Source organism: Mus caroli, unplaced genomic scaffold, assembly GCF_978045245.1.
Source record: "Mus caroli unplaced genomic scaffold, Mus_caroli_1 scaffold_12, whole genome shotgun sequence".
In the NCBI taxonomy this organism is placed as follows: domain Eukaryota; kingdom Metazoa; phylum Chordata; class Mammalia; order Rodentia; family Muridae; genus Mus; species Mus caroli.
In genome coordinates, this window is record NW_028227267.1 from 114,969,220 (window position 1) to 114,982,596 (window position 13,377).

Consider the following 13,377-nt stretch of genomic DNA (forward strand, 5'->3'; position numbering starts at 1 on the left):
CTTCACCACCCTCATGGCAGATGAAGAAGAACTCTTACTGGCCCCTGCATCTCACCCAGATGAAAGCAGTTCAGAGCTTCACATTGGTGCAAATTCCCCAAAGAGAAGGAGGGAGAACTAGGAGTCAAGTTTCTGCCTTTGAACTTCAGATATATTGATAATCTCCTCCTTATCCTCTCAGGGAAGATAAATCTGATTCCACTAGCTATCATTTAGCTACATTAGGAATAATTTCAAATCTAACCAAGGAAGATTGGTTTGTCAGATATAATCTAAATTAAGAAAGAAGACTTATTAATTCCGGTTGAAGCCATCTATTCAATTAACAGCTATTACAGATGAGTACAGACCCCCATTCCGGAAGACCGAGGCAGTTGATGATGCTTAATTTAACTAGACAATTCTTCCTGAATGTGCAGATCACAAGATGACCAAGACACCTAGGAGAACACCATCTCAGAGAACAGAGCAACTTCCGTCTCTACCTATCGAGTCTGCTTCATCATCTATATTATTTGTCTAATGACCTTTCTCTGGTAGGATGGTTCTCCGTTTCAGGAGCATTAATTCACTAACTCTGCAGGATTCTTTTCCAGCACCCAGTTCTCCCTCCCTGGCTCTCTTTGCTGTGCATTTTCTCTTGTGGGGAATTAGGGAGAAACACTCTCTTGAGAAGTCAAATGCTGACAACATCTCCTTTCCTTTGGAGGACGTCGCCTGGGATCTATGTTTCATTCACTCTGGGGCCATTTTGTCTATTTTCTGGGGACCCTGTGTCACATGTGCCTTTCTTAAGGCAATCATAGCACTGATATGTTAGGGTGATTTTTTTACTTCCTTTCTCCTGGACAGTATCCTAAATTATTTGAGTACAAGAGCTACCTCTTATCTATTCTCAAATTCTGCAGAGAAAGCTCTTAGGCTGCCTCATGTGGAGGAAACAATGTGGTTTGCCTGGTTGAGGGCACAGTGTGAAAACATAACTCCAGAGATGCTTCAACCAAAGGGACAATAAACAGCTTTCCTTGGCTTGAAGGCACTCTGTATTCTTCAAATGTGGCAGCAGTTATTAGGTCAGAGATGGACACCTGACAGACCCAAGACCTTGTTGTTTCCATTCGTGTGATTTGGGGCAAATCATCCATCCATCTAAACTTAAGTAACCAGTGTCCAAAATGAAAGTCCCAATACATCTTATAGTCTGTTTAAACAGAACAGTGGTACAGTACATGAAAAGTGTTTACCATGGATGAGGTCAAATCCAAATCACCCATGAAGATTGATGCTCTTAATTATTATTAAAAACAACTGTGATAGATAAATTCTGAAGAGTTTGGAACTATGGTCTTAAGTCATCCAGGACAGTCTGCAGGCTTAAAGTTAGCTTGTAAGAGCAGAAAATATTTAATATCTCTACCTCACATTTTATCCCATGCATGTTGGATTAGTTCCAATTATGAGTTTCCACCTCAGGAGAGGAAGGATCTAAGTATATGTCTCTGAGAGCAGGCCACAGGAGATGGCAAGTTGCTGATGACTATGTTAACAACCCAGTCCTAGTCTGTGCCTCGTGGCTCTACCACAGAAGTGGGATGTGGGGGAGTTTGGGTGGCCTCTGCCCATGGTCACATTATTACTAGTCTTCTGCATGAGAGGATAGTGGGGTCCCTGCCATGTGATCTTGGAGAAAGAAGCAAATGGCCACATTGTTTACAAAGCCTTATGGCCCTTTAATTTGTACAGCTTGTTTTCAGTTTTGTTTGCAAAGAGAAAGCTGTGTTCTCGGTGGTTCCAGTTTTCTCTAATTTTTTTTTTTTTTTGAATTCAAACATTTTGTTCTACTTGACAATTCTCACCTGTGTCATGGCACTGAGAAGAGTGACCTTAAAACACTGTTTGTGTGTGTGTGTGTGTGTGTGTGTGTGTGTGTGTGTCTTTTTTTCCTTCTCTGTGCAGAAAACCAGGGTGTATTCTATTGCTGTGTATAGCAGAACCAGTTTGTTTGTTCCTTTTTAGTGAAAAATGTCATGTTTTCATAATGTAAAATGAAAGCTTAAATATGCTTATTTATAAGAAAAGTATTGAACAAAGCTAGTTTGAGCTCTCCTTCTTGGGAAAAGATATTCTCATTGTGTTTTCCTTCTTTGATGATAAAGGAAAACTTTGATTATCTCTTACCTTTGGGGATTTATCTAGAGACTTTGCTTTTTGGTAAAGGATAAGAATATATTTAATGTGCTCCACTCAAAAATGGATTAGTGAAACTCAATTTAAATCAACATCGAATGTCCTTAGGAGCAAAGAAAAAAATCTATTTTTCTGGATCTCTCCTTCCTCCTGCCTTGCAAGGAAATCTTCCAGGGCCGTACCGTACCTCTCACGCACAGGCTCTGCCCAGTCCCACGAATGCACAGCCTTGTGATCAGAACATTCTAGTTCTAACCATGGCCTTCCCGCTAAGGAATCGGTGATCTGCTCTGCCACTGATGAAATCACAGCTTCAGGAGCCTAACTGTGTGCCTGGAAGGACTCACCTCGGAGTCTGTATTCTGAATTGAGTCAAGTCACCAGTTTTTGGTTTGGTCACTTTTTACTGTCTTTGATTTTTTTTTTTCAAAAGCTGGCTGCCACGTATGCTTTAAGGCTTAAACAATTTTGTCTTCCAAAGCTTAAACAGCTTGGTTCCAGGATGTCTGTCAGATGTATTGCACACTTCTTAAAATCTTTTCTTCAAGGTTTTAGATTGTGTAAGGATTCACCTCTGTGGGAAAAAACTTCTACTTGAAAAACTTGCCAGTTTTCTTGGTATACATGCCCACAGTATGGCTGGGTGCAAACCTAGGCTTGATGTCACTGAGCAGAGTGACGCAGCATGGTAGAGTACTCCTGCCATATATACATAGACATATGCATATGCATACATATGTTACATATATAGTTTATAGAGTATAATTTATGTGATTGTAAGTATATGAAACTTAACTTTTTAAAAAAGATTTATTTATTGTATGTATATGAGCACACTGTAGCTGGCTTCAGACACCTGAAGAGGGCATCAGATCCATTACAGATGGTTGTGAGCCACCATGTGGTTGCTGGGACTTGAACTCAGGGCCTCTGGAAGAGTAGACAGTGCTCTTAACCACTGAGCCATCTCTCCAGCTGGAAACTTTTTTTTTTTGTTCTTTTGAGATTTTTTAATTTTGTTTTGTTTTGTTTTGTTTTTCGAGACAGGGTTTCTCTGTATAGCTCTGGCTGTTCTGGAACTCACTTTGTAGACCAGGCTGGCCTCGAACTCAAAAATTCACCTGCCTCTGCCTCCCGAGTGCTGAGATTAAAGGCGTACGCCACCATGCTCGGTGGAAACTTAGCTTTTAATAGTCATTATTAGCAACTTATTTGCAAAGTTACTAGAAATGTCTCAAGACAGCTCATCACCAGTAAGCACTCCCTTGCTGGTCCTAGCACAGCACTGCTGTTCTACGGAGTCCCTGGTTTGGACCAGTTGCTCCTTGTGGGCGTTCTCTTTATGTTCATAGCATTCTGATTCTCTGGTCTCTTGTCAGAATGCTCACAAGAGCAGATACATGTACAAAAGACATATCTGCGCCACCTAATTTTGACCAAAGTAACACTTTGTTACTTTGAACAAATATGCATTTGTTCAATGGTAGAGTAGATGAATGGTTCACAACCAGGCTGATATGGTTCTTGTGTTTACTTACAATCTGCCAAGTGACACTAAAGAAATTCTTTCAGCCTTGCAAACAAAGAGCATGTGAAACAATCGTTTAACCAGCCAGAGAGAAGTGGGGCTTTTTTTTTCTCTCTCTCTCCATACACTATAATATGCTATGTTCGATTCCTTGAAACTCTGCCCTCTGCTCATTTGGAAAGAATATCAAGATATCCTGCAGCCTCAGGAATGCACAACTGTTAAAAAAAATGCTCAAGCAAATGGAAAGAATTTGTTTTTATTGAAGAAAAGATTTTAAGAGGCATCTGACAGATCCCCTGGAACCAAGGTGTTTATGTTTTAGAAGTAAAATTGTTTAAACCTTAAAATATACATGGCAGCCAGCTTTGGAGAAAAAAAAAATGGAAGCCAGTAAAAAGTGACCAAAATGAAAACTGATGACCTGACTCGATTCAGAACTGGGAATTCTCTTAACAGGACGCTGAATCCATCCAGGAACTTAGACCTGCCAGAGAAGTTGGCCAGGGGAAACCAGCGCAATCAATCTTTAAGGAAAGAAAAACACGAGAAATTGGAAGGAAAGATGCTGAGAGAGGAGGGAAGACAGAGCAGGCGTACAAAGAGAAAGGAGAGTGCTCTGAAATGATGGGGTGAAAACCTGTCTTCCTAGAGAAGGCAATCCAGGAAGAGACTTGCTAACATAAATAACAGTGAGAAGCTGGGAACCTAGAACATTTGCATCGTTAATCTAAAGATCTTAAACCAAAGAAAGAAATAATTATCAAAATCACTCAGATGTATTCGGGAACGCGTGTCCTAAGATATTAGCAGAAAGCTGTTAGGAACCAGAAAGGAGGGCGCGTGAACGTAAAGTCTAAGGAAAGGTTGATTTATTAGTGTAACTCTTCTTGCTGCTGACGTTGATGAGATGTTTGGGGAAATATTTCAAGTGACTCCCGTTTATCTGCGTTGATATGTGAATGCCCCTACACAGACACATTTCAGTCACCATATCTCATCAAAGAATTACTTCAAGTTTGTTTATGGGTGTCTGTGTAGGGGTATTCCCAGATGAGTGCAGTACCCACAGGAGCCTGAAGGGGGCATCTATGTGGCTGCTGCCACCAACCTTCTGCTACAGCAGTATGCATTCTTTTTTTTTTTTTTTTAATATTTTTATTACATATTTTCCTCAATTACATTTCCAATGCTATCCCAAAAGTCCCCCATAGCGCCCCCCACTTCCCTACCCACCCATTCCCATTCTTTTGGCCCTGGCATTCCCCTATATTGGGGCATATAAAGTTTGCAAGTCCAATGGGCCTCTCTTTCCATTGATGGCCGACTAGGCCATCTTTCGATACATATGCAGCTAGAGACAAGAGCTCCGGGGTTCTGGTTAGTACATCATGTTGTTCCAACAATAGGGTTGCAGTATGCATTCTTAACCACTGGGCTGTCACTGTTACCCTGAGGGAATGCCCTCGGCTGTGCGCCATGTTGCATGATCTGGATGACGGCCAGCAGGGAGAGGACTCAGCTGCTGCAGTGGAGGGGTGTCGCTGGCCAGCGTGTTGACCAGACCATGATGATATTGGGAACGGTAGCTTGGTGAAGTGTTCAAATTACCTGCCATTTTGATATTACCAATGCCGTTGGCCGAGCCATGAACCTAGTCACACAATCCCTCCAATCCACTCAGGTTTCACTTTTTTTTTTTTTTTTTAGTTTTAGTTGTTCACAGTCTATTGCTGTCCAAAAAGCTTAAAGAAAACATTCTAGAAGAAACCGATTGACAACTTTTAAATTGCACGTCACTTTAGGGAGCATGCTGACATGTTCCATTGCCCTGCTCCATCATGCCAGGGACAGGAATTACACCTTTTCTTGGTGTATCAAGGTTGTAATATTCTACCTACCTGCTATACACTTCACAGGCTCCTTCATTATAGAGTGGCTGTCACTATTACAGTGTTTATATTTAAAAAGAAAAGGACCTCTTATTTTAATCAGAAATGGCCCCAAAGCACAAGAGCAGTGATAAAAGCAATTTGAATATGCCAAAGAGGAGTCATGAAGTTATTTTTTTTTCAAGGAAAAAGAAAGTAGAAGGAACATCATAGTTGTATAGGTAGACAAAATGCTCTTCACAAAATTCAGTACTGGCCTTCTGCAACATTTAGGGAACCACTGCAGGCGTAGAGCCTGTGGCTCTTAGCTTAGTCTGCCAACCAGATGGCCCATTGGAGTATTTTGTAAGTAAGATTTTCCATTTTCTATATGGACTGTTAATTTTAGCAAATAACTCATCGAATGATCAAGGTCTAGAATTTTTGATTCTAGCTGCTAACTTTAGCAAAGCTGTTGATTTAACTCTGCTTTACCTTGATATATTAAATTGAGTAAATATGGCAGCGATTTGCTTCATGTGAACGCATGGCTCTCTCTAGCTCTTCAGGCAGAGGAAGAAATGTCCCAGCCTTGGTTTGGAAGAGACCGTTGCCTATAAAGCTTAAACTGTCCATCCTAGCTCCATAACCCATACGGCTGTAGATCGTGTCAGTGAAAATAATCTACCTTTTACACTTCACTTTTTCAGTGTCTTCTCTAGGCATCATATGTTATCTTCAAAATGGCTTTGAAAATTGGGAAGCCATGTAGTCCCAAGTTTAAGATGAAGTACTGGAGCTACTGTTCCACATTTTGAGACTCTTCTTAGTGACTATCGCCTTAGTCAGAAGTTAACTCCTGGAACCTCAAGATGTAATTACTGGAGTTGTCCCTTATAAAGGAGTTCTGAGGTCTCTCACCAGTCTATCTGCTAAGGACGGACAGACAGTGTCATTGCCTGGTCCCTGAACCCTACACTTCACAGCCTGTAGAACTACAAAAGTTCCTGTTATGAATGGATGACCCAGTCGAAGGAATTTCACTGTAGCACTTCAAGTCCCCTGAACACTTGTCTGTTACCTCTCCTCTGTCCATTGTGAAAGTAATGGCCACAACTGGATCCATTACACACAGTCCTGTGCAGACATGCTGGCTCCTTGTTTCCTTGGGCTTCGATGTAACAGATTGAAATTCTCCAGTTATTCTTCCAACAAACGGTGTGGTCTCTAGGGTTGTAATACAAACTAGAATCTACTAGATGAAGAAAACAGTCTCAAAACACCCAGTCCAAGTGAATTGAGACAGCATGAGGGATGCCTGTGTTTAATTAAACCACCAGAGCTCAACTCGCAGATTTCAAGATGGCACAGTTAACCGTAGCTTCTCTGACTGAGCTGAGAAGAAAGTGGGGAGATGAGATGAGTCCCACACAGAGACTATCCACAAACATCGCCTCTCAAGTTGCCAATAATGACTCTGGCGAACACGTTATCAAAGCAGCAAAGAGAAGGCAGAGACCGTGAAGACGGGGACACTAGCCACTAGCCGTACGTGTACCTCTGAAAAGGTGAACGGTGTACTTGTTTAGGAGAACTATGTTAATATATTTCAGTTCTAAATACATTTGCAAACCGACAACTGAATGCAAAGCTGTTACCAGCACATCTCTTACTCTGCTGCTCCTCCCCCTCCTCCCCTCTGCTCCTCCCCTCCTTCCCCTTCTCTTGCCTATAAAACAATAAAATGTCTCATTGTCCAGCACTCTCCATCTTAATGCCAGTGTCTTTCATCTCAGAAGACCCGATAGACTTCTGAGATATTATCTTTGTAATCCTCTTAAGGGAGAGGAGCCGTGAGGCAGAGAGCTCTCTAAAGCCCGCCTGTCTTTTGAGTCAGCTAGTGAGGAAAGCGGATCCCTTTCAATATTCACAGCACTTGTCCATGCCAAAGGTTCTGAATACTTTCTGGAATCATCTAATTATCCCTTAGAATGAACTGGGCAGAAGGGAACCCAGGTGCTATTTTTAAAGGTGTTGAAAAAGGTGGGCCTAAAGATGTGTTTTATACCTTCTACAAACTTCTATTTTCTTGGAGAAAGAGAGAGAGAGAGAGAGAGAGAGAGAGAGAGAGAGAGAGAGAGAGAGAGAGAAGGCTTTTTATTTTAAACTTTAACTGAGGATGGAGTGGTAGCACCAACCTTGGAGGCAATTCTATCAGAACCTCATTTCTCTTAGCAAGTCTGAGCCACCCTCATCTCAGGGGTGGAAGTTCCTAGAGGAACCCCACAAATTACATCACGAACATATCGGAACACGTTTCGGCATGAAGTAGCTGTGAATGTTCCTAATTCAATACATGAACTCTGTAGCTTCGGCACATCTCTGAGCCCTTGCAGATAAAATTGTGTGGGAACTACAGGTCAGGGGTTGGCACTGTGGCCCAGTGGATAAGGAAGGATGCTTGCTGCTCTTCCAGGGGACCTGAATTTGACTCTCACCTTGCGGGTGCTTCAGTAGCTTTAACTTCAGCTCCAGGTGATCCAGTGCCACCTTCTGGCCTTTGTGGGCACTGCACTCACAAGCATAAAACCACACACAGGCACATAAGTAAAAGTAAAAATTAACATCTGGGGGAAAAAAAGACAGAATGAAAGAAGCGTCAGGTCAGGTGTCTTCCTCTTCACATTTTTTTTCACTAAGGCAGAACTTACAGGAAGTGTGAGTTATGGACTTACGTAATTATATAACGATGATCAAGCACTTGTTTCCTAATACTGGTTTGTGTGTCCCCTGCTTCATAGCTTCCATGTGACCACAACTGATGTTGGTGTGGTAAATTGTGCCTACTGAAGAGAGGAGGAAGACAGGGCTCAGAGAAGCCACCCTGTTCACACAACACAGGCTCCCTCCAGCAGACACTGTCTCTCCACTTTCCCTTCATGAACACAGTTTTAGGACTTTAGAAACCACCTTAGAATCTAAGCTTGCATCTCTAGCCCTGATCACTTGATCACCTAACTCTCATTGAATGTCAGATCCTGTCTATCGTACTATTAACTCTTATCTATTTCTTCTTCTGTTGGAAATATAAAACATTGGGGTGCCTAGGCTACCAGGCTGCTTATACTAACCTAGACTGAGCCCCCTGTGCTCACACTGCTATTGAAGAAAACTCAGAAAACAAGAAAATTCCATATTTATGTCCAGGAGTTCCATTTGCCACCCACCCAAGGAACCCCATGCTTTCTAAACACCTTTTCTAACCGATAGATTATATGTTGTCTTATTATCTACAAGCTAATATGGAAAATCACTGTGAACTGGGTACCTGTCTCTATCCGGTCACTGATTGTCTTTAATCATCATAACGCCATGGTTTTAGAGAGTAGGTCTCAATTTGGGGATCTGGGAAAGATACAGGTAGGTCTTCATACATGCATTAAATGCACAGATATGCATTAAATGAGCAACTATGAGTCATCATCTCACTTCGTGGGCATCTCTATGGTTTGGATCTCAGACCCAGCAATCTCTGCTTTGAAATCACCTTCAAAATCTAAACGTGGCATATATAATGGAAAGCTACTGGGACACATTACCTAATCTGTGGTCTGTCCTTAGCACCTTAAACAACCCACCACAAAACATGAAACCTCCCCCCCCCCCAGAACACATAGCATACATTCTCCAGGGCATCCCAAGCCCCAGTGAGTTAGCGTGGGGCTTCCTGAGGTGTGGTTAGACGGGCTGTTAACTCTTCAGTGTCCAACTCTGTCTAATCTCAGCCAGGCCTTTGCTACTGTTCCCTGTTCTGTCTCTATGCTCCTTAAAAGTCAGCTGTCATTTTCAAAGCAATCCAAAATAGCCCACTCAACAGATCCCCGGAGCTTTGGGAATGTTAAGGCCCTCCATCAGCAGCGACCTTACTACAAGGAAGTGATTTAGGCACTGTGGAAGAAAAGGCCCACTGTCTTTATCACGCTGGTTGCGCCATCAACTTCAGAAATTGTGAGAGGGAAGAATAATCAATAGTGTGTTAAGACCAGTCTCGGAGAATGCCAAGACAAAGCACCCCTGTGCTGCAAAACGCTGCGTCGAAGGAGAAGTCCAAACGCACAAAAGAGAAATTAATTGTAGTGGTGAAGCAAAATGGATTGCATCTCCAGGTGGAATTTGTCATTGGGAATGGAATGGCACTCAAGGGCTCTCTGCGTCCTTCAATGGGATCATATAATATGCAGGATGAAAAATGCTTCAGGTTAAACAACCCAGAATCAAGTGACACCACACGTGATCACACAGTAAATATGCATGTGCGGGTCAAGAATTAACCCAAATAGTTGAGGAAAGTGTCTGTAATTCAAATTAAAACACCATTGCATCCTTTCCCTCGCCCTTTCCTCTTTCCACCTCTTCCTGTGTGCTCGTCGGTCTCTCTAGGATCCATCTGTCCACCCTGCTGCTCATTGGTGTCCCTGAGCCTTACGTGAGAGTTGTGTTCTGGGCACATCAGTGAGACTGGGTACCCAACAATCGCCTTTCTCTGCACTTTGATTGGTTGTCATTTCTGTAACGTTCCCTGTCTGTTTCAGAGGGCGTTCTTTGTTGACGGATGAGTTTTACACTTACTTGTGGGTATAAAGATAAATATTTAGAATCCAGTGGGGATTGTGCTAGGTTAATTAAGTGATGGCTGTAGGTTCTTCTCCAAGATCCATGGCTTCGTTAGTCCTGGTACTGCTAGGTTTCCAGTGCAAGGCATTACTTTTCTAAGAAGTACCTAGAAGACAAACCATCTCCTATACAAAAATGTTAGAAACTCAAAGTTGAACTTGAATATATACAGAAAAGTGTCAGTATGTGTGTTAGTCAGGGTTCTCTAGATGAAAAGAACTTATAGAGTTTGTGTGTATATGTGTGTGTGTGTGTACATGTATGTTTGTGTGTATGTATGTATGAGTGTGTATGTGAATGAGTATATCAATGTATGTATGTGTATATGAGTGTATATGTGTGTATATACAAATGTATGTATGTGTGTGTATGTGTGTATGTATCAACTTAACACAGCCTTCACAAGTCCACCCCTTGTCAACTTGACACACAACCATATCTCCTTATATTATACTTAATTTCTAAATAAAAACAATAACCAGGTCATAATTTCATTAGCATGATAAAACTAATCCACATGCAGTTACAAATAAGTCATGTCTTTAAAGAGGTCATAATTACACTGATCATGATATAACTACCCTTGTATAACCTCAACACATTATAAATTTTAGAATAGGTGGCAATATCCCTTAAAAGTCATTCTTTCAGTACCTCAAACTTAAATGTGATAATGAATAGCATTCTCTTAATTGATATTATGTTATATAACAAACAGAATGGAGAAAACACGAATATTTATACAAGCACATTCTTAACAAAATATAGCAGAAACACTCAACATTGATTATAATGTTTTTGTCTGCATCTGATCACACGGCCTTAGCTGGTATTTATCACTACCTTCCTCTACTACCCATTCCGTATTTCCTCCATCCTCAGCATGCATCTCAGCAGGCCTTGCCTCTTTGCCTAGAAAAGTGACCCATGCCTCCATTCCTGAGGGATCTGTACCCTTTGTTACCCTGCCTGGATTCGGTTGTTGTAGATTTCCAATGACTTTAATCACAGGACATGGTAGTACCAAGAGACACCCTAAAGGACCTCCTGCACTCAGACATAATCATCCTACCTCCATTGTGGAGAGCCAATCCAATTCCCCCTTTTGTAATTTGGATCAATCACCTCTCTTAGCACTCTTATTACTTTCTTAGCCTGTCAGTTAAGGGCAATCAGAATCCCAAAGCAGCCGGGGGAGCTCTGAGCTTCTAGTTCAGTGGAACTTTGGTGTGTCTCTAGGCAGAAGCATCCACCCTGACACACACACAGTCTTGAACAAAACTTCTAGGCCAGGAAAAGGCTCAAGGAACAGGAAGCAAAAGCTATTCAGTTGGTCACTAGGGGTGATGGTGAATGAAACTATTCTCTTTTCTACTCCTTGATTCCTGGACCCATGGATCCTGGCTATGGGGGAAACCATACCATGTATTGCATGCTGATCTAAAGCATATTCCTTCTGGAGAATCCTGCCCCAGGCCTCCACATTGCTGCCACCTCGTTGGCGCTGTAACTGGGCCTTCAAAAGGCCATTCCATTTTTCTCTCAGGCCAGCTGAATCAGAATTGTTGAGAACATGGTAAGACTCCTGGATTTTTAAATTGTGGGCCCACTTTCACACTTTGCTAACTGTAAAGTGAGCTCCTTGGTCAGAAGCAACACTGTGTAGAACGATTTAATGGTGAATAAGGTATTCTGTAAGCTCCTGGATGGTAGCTTTAGCAGAAGCACTATGTGCAGAAAAGGCAAATCCATACCTGGGACAAGCATTGTCTTATCCACAGAGAAAGTGGTTCAATGTGGTCCACAAAGTCACTAGCTAGTCACCCCGATGGGATGGTGCCATATCTGGGACTCAGTGTTGGTCTCTGCTCTTGGCATATCTGGTGCTCAGCAGCAGCTGCAGCCAGGCTAGCCTCAGTGAGCGGAAGCCCACGCTGTCAAGCCAAGGCATCACCCCCACATGCCACCCTAACTACCTTGTTTATGTGCCCATTGGGCAACAACAGATTTGGTTGGGAAAGAAGCTGACTGTCCACAAAATGTATCCTCTTATCTACTTGGTTGTTGAGCTTCTCCATTGAAGTCATCTTTGGAACATTTACATGAGACACTGGTATCTTCAAACCCTTTACCCATTTGGAGAGTTCTATCCACACATACTTTTTTCCCAGATGTCTTTCTCACCAATTTTCTAATCTTGCCCTTTCCCAGTCCTTTACCATTCAGCCAATCCATTGGCCCACGAGTAAGTGAATGATTGCCCATCTAGGCATTTCTCCTTCCAAACAAAACATACGGTCATGGACTCTGCCCCAGTTGCCGTCCATTGTGAAGATTTCCCTGGACTTTTGCTTTTCAAGGTTGCCCCAGAGAGGAGTTGTAACGCTGTGACTGGCTGTTTTGAGTAGTGTCTGTACCACATGCAGAGCCATTAGTAAATCATGCCCTAGTATTCTCTCCCTTATTCCAGAGACCTCGTCAAAAGTGGGTCGTATTAATTCAAATTATTTAATTGCCCCCCTCAAAGATCCCTCACAGGTGCACTCAGCCACGAGGGTTTTACTCAATTCCAAACGTAGTCAAGTTGACAACCAAGAAGAGCCGCTCAGTTTCCTGAGAGTCTAGGAAAGGTATTATCTCTTGATAACTGGCACAGAAGAGAAAACATCTAGAAACAGAGAAGGAAGTGTTCCCACGCCAACCTGAGTGGAATCACTGTGGAGACAGATTGGCAGCTCAGTCCCTGAATTCATTACAATAAGCTGTGTGATTTCCCACAGCAACCACAATGGCGACACAAACAGCTGTCAACAACCAAATTAGAAGGAAATACCAGTGCGTGGATTTCACCCGAATTTGCTTGTCTTATTTCTGCACCATTGCTCAGGAGAATATTTTCATAAAGTTCTTCCCGTGAAGGGGTTCCTTTTCAAGAGAGAGCCCTTCAAGCCATTTGACCTTGGTATGCTTATGAAATACACTTTTCATGTTAGATAATATGGATCCAAAATGGTAGTTTATTGAATCCCAAATTCAAGTATAGGAAAGAGTCTGTGACGTAACTGGCTTAATCCTGAAATCTATTATAGAATGAAGAATCTATTATAATTCCCATGT

General features: G+C 42.2%; 1 protein-coding gene across 1 annotated transcript in view; it reads left to right on the forward strand.

Moving 5' to 3' along the window:
* The window catches only part of Gpc6 (glypican 6), a 1,019,946-nt gene that overhangs the window by 914,757 nt on the left and 91,812 nt on the right, over positions 1-13,377 (forward strand). The gene's annotated exons all lie outside the window — the stretch shown is intronic.